This window comes from Pyxicephalus adspersus, chromosome 1 (assembly GCF_032062135.1).
Source record: "Pyxicephalus adspersus chromosome 1, UCB_Pads_2.0, whole genome shotgun sequence".
Taxonomy (NCBI): Eukaryota; Metazoa; Chordata; class Amphibia; order Anura; family Pyxicephalidae; genus Pyxicephalus; species Pyxicephalus adspersus.
The window spans coordinates 3,815,283-3,819,445 of NC_092858.1; the positions used below are offsets into that span (position 1 = coordinate 3,815,283).

General features: G+C 41.0%; 1 long non-coding RNA gene across 1 annotated transcript; it reads right to left on the bottom strand.

Moving 5' to 3' along the window:
- Nucleotides 1-1,103: 1,103 nt before the first annotated feature.
- LOC140340886 (uncharacterized) lies at nucleotides 1,104-3,841 on the bottom strand. The gene is made up of 3 exons (XR_011922759.1): nucleotides 3,761-3,841; nucleotides 2,974-3,145; nucleotides 1,104-1,515 (listed from the first exon to the last, which is right to left on the bottom strand). It is a non-coding gene; the product is annotated as an uncharacterized lncRNA (long non-coding RNA).
- Nucleotides 3,842-4,163: the final 322 nt, after the last annotated feature.

A 4,163-nucleotide genomic window follows, 5' to 3' on the forward strand; every position in this document is an offset into this window, starting at 1 on the left:
CAGAAAGTGGAATCTAGTTTTATGGATAGAATGAAATGGAACTTCAGCCAATATAATTTGAGTTATTTATAATATATTATTTATTTATAATAGGAAACACCCTCACATTACCCCACTATTTTCAAGTGATATTGCTATTCCCAATCCATGGCTTCATTTTTTTTTATTGGTCACTCTTCATCATCGTGCCGGTTGGAAGACATCATGGAATCAGGCACCACTCCTCAGTTGAAACAATACTTGCTCAGATATTTAGAGATCATTGGAGGTACAGTACCATCCCAGAAATCTCACACAAGCACTTGCCATCCTAATTAAGACTTGCCAAAAGGCTAGATCACTTCATGGTGACATGGTAGATGTTGCCCACCAATAGGAAGAGATTCTCCCGAACATAACTTTTTTAATCTCAAACATCCTGCCCAAGACAACTTCCTTTTCCCTGAAATGCAGTCATATCCCCAAAAGGTTAGGATTTTTTCCCTACACGGGTAGAACCCCCCTCCCCATGAGCCATAGTTGTACGAGAAAACGGTGATATCCTAACATTTACAGAAGGTGTGAAACTTCAAGTTATCACCTAAGCCCTGTAAAATCCTAAATCACTGGAAAGATCCTAATGGACCTACTGGATTCCCTACATTATCACAGTGCTGTACACAAGAAGACATGCTTCTGTTGAGGTAGAAAACATTTGATAAGATGAGGAAATGGCTATCTACCCCATAAATACTTGCTGTGAATCTTACATTTTAGGCATGGCTTGCAATTTCCAATCCAATATCTATGACCATCGTCCCTATTCCTAATAGATATTACGTTACCCTTCCCTCCTTGCCTATACAGCTTGGCTAATCTTTCAATGCTCATTTTGCTGTCCTCATCCAGAGAGGAATGGAAATACATGAATATTTTATTGGTATCCTTTTATTGTCTTTGTGCACATGGTTATTGCAACAACAATTTTGTTGGACAGTTTCCTCCAAATACAATATATGCGAGAGATTGGATTTTTGGTTTTACAAAAGAAATCAAACAATGAAGTCAGGACAATCAGCACAGTGCTATACAAGAGACACGGATTTGTTTTAGACTACAGCAACCAGTTCTAAATTATTTTATTAGGCTGTAAAACAGTTGATTTTATCAGACACAACATTGCTTCCTGACCGTTCTGTGAAATGTGGATGAATTTCTAATAGAAAGCAGCTAAGATTTGGATGGGGATTGGCAGGGTGTCCACAAGTCAGATAAAGATGTTTATTTTTCTACTTGTTCCATTTTTCCCCACTTCAGAGCCAATTGCCAATGAGCAGCGGATACCTGAATATGGACATCCATCACAGGTGGCTCCTCTATTGTTGGTTTCTTTTAGTCTACCCTCAGGAACCCAAGCTTGAAGTTTCTCAGGGCCACATAAGTGATCGCCCGGGTCTCAAATCGGACTGGAAATGCAAACCAACTTCCAGAGATCAACCTTATGATGATTCTATCTTCTAAGTACCGGAAACTAATCTGTAAGAAAAATGTAAAACCATGTCAGCCTGGACATAGATCGATGGACTATAAGTCACGGATTTGTGAATGTATAAGTGACGGTCACCAGAACATTCACTTCAAGAAAAGCCTTCCCAGGATTCTACCACTGCTGATGGTCTAGTTACTGATCTGTGGGCTGCACTGTTCATTTATGCCAAGCTTCCTACCAGTTAGGACCATCCGCTTTATTACTTGTAGATGTGATACTAATGCAGATTCAATGAGAGAATGAGTGAGAGAGAGTGAGCAAATACTGGCCATCTAGAGTAAGGGCTAATGTCTCAAGACCTCTGCAACCCCCATTTTATGCTACTGCCCCGGGGAACACACCTGCCTCTCCCCCTTCAGTACATCCTCCAACTTACTCTCCATGCCAATAACCCTCCCCACCCAACACACAGCATTCATCATAAATACATGCAACCTGTACACCAGCATCTATTGGTATTTCCAAAAGAACCATTTGTGTTGATTTTGTTGGCATCCTTTAACTGATTTGCAGCATAATCTCTACACAACTAAAGCCCAACTTGTCAGATATTCACTGTCCAATTACATACAGATTGTAAGACCTGGCCCACCTTCAGTAATCCATCCATTACCAAGAACACCCCCATTGTGCTCAGACACTCCCCACCAAGAACACCCATGTGTCCCCCCAGGCATCCACCCTACTCGCCTATCACGTTATGGTTCAACACCAAATCCAGTTTTGTACAAAGATTCACCAATGTAATAGGGAAGCTATAGTAAGATCTCCAGGAGCAGCTCCCCACTATTGCCTAAATTGAGCCATTACCATGAAATTTTTGGCAGGGATTTCCTGATCCCCCCAATCACCTTTTCTAACTCCACAATGTTTCCCTTCAGCCGTCTACCCTACTCACCCCTTACATGGTGGTTATTCACCAAATTTAGTTATTTTGTCCCAATAAATGATCCAGCAATGTAACAGTTTGTTGTAGTAAGACCCTAAGATAAGCAGCTCCCCGCTATTCCCCAGATTTGGCCAATACCATGACTTTCCAAGGATTTCCTTATCCCCATCTCCTCTTCGGTCACCTTTACCAATTCCACAAACATTTCAATTGTAAGACAATTAAAGGGAGGGGGAAGTCTTGTATGAGAGGATTACACATGCCCATGGTGGTAGTCAGGGGCAGATGGTAAGTTACCATAAATGCCTGACAAGGAGAATGCTGCATGCCGTGCACCTCACCAACTAAACTTCACCAAATCATTGGTTCACAGAAATGGCAAAATTGGTGATTTGGTTCGCAGAAATGGCAAAATTGCAGAAGTTCACATCAAACAATCCTTGTACAGTATAGGATGACAGCATGAAGAAAGCCTATCTGCTTCTGTTGGAGGTTTGCACCATTCATAGAATTGGTGACGTCACTTTGCAGGAGATGACAAGTGTATGGAACATACCGTAGTATATGAATCCTTCTGGAAGGGGAATGTCTGATGTCTATGCTCGTTTCCCCAGATGCCGTTCCTTATCGAATTGCAGGATATATAGTTGTCGTATCCAGCAGGGTCAAAATGGGGACAAAAGTTCAGTAGGACATTTGCTTGATCGTTTCCCAAGCTTATGGAAAAGCTAGAAAGAAAAGTCAGCATTTACTACACTTTGGAACGCGGATATAGAACATGGAGTTCACTACTGGTAGGCACTACACATTATATGACAAGATCACAGCAATTTCTTGAAGGATTTAAAACCATAATATAAAGCCAAAACAACAAACAATTATTACAGTCCTGGCAATATAGCCTCATATAAAGAAATATCTCAAGTGAACCTGTAACTAGGACATGGACATTCAAATATCATAACCGACTGAACAGTCCATTGCCAATATCTGCTGTATGGTGTAATCCAGGACAGGTACAAGGAGCGTATATCCAAATCTAAATTTGTCCCACTTTTCAGGTAACATAGCTGATAAATCATAAACCAGGATAAACTATTGCTAAAAGCTGGCAGGGCAAGGTTTACACTAAAGGGCTTAATGCAGAAAGACCCCTCATTCAATCCATTACGGGCAGGGTTGTCAGCTTATATTATATATACACAAAGCACACATTGTATATAGGTTATTGTACCATGCACAGAGCTCACATGTATCCAATGTACTGTATATAATGAGATCAGACATTTTACCTGTTAAGAACAGAACTCACAATAAGATCACATCCAGAGATCCAAACTTACTCATTACAGGTTGTTGGAATGAAACCATTCACCTCTACAGATTGGCCATGAATCAAAAAAATGTTGTTCACAATCGCCCCCTGTATAAGAGAAATGCAAGAAAAATAATACCCCATAATATGAATAAGAAAGAGGCGAGATGATGATTACCCCCAACATACCACAGAGGGTGGCAGTGGATAACCCCAGCATAATAGATATTGACCATCCCTAGTAATACCCAGAGGTAGTTGGGTATCAAACATGTAACCTATTTGTACCCATACCACCCATTGGCCAGTCCCAGAAGTTTCCATTGTTTCCCAAACTCACAAATCCTTCCATGCTGCTTTCCTTGCTGATACTTGTGAGGAGCGGCCCTTCCCTTTCCTCTTATATAGGACTGTCTGCTCAGGCTGTAACC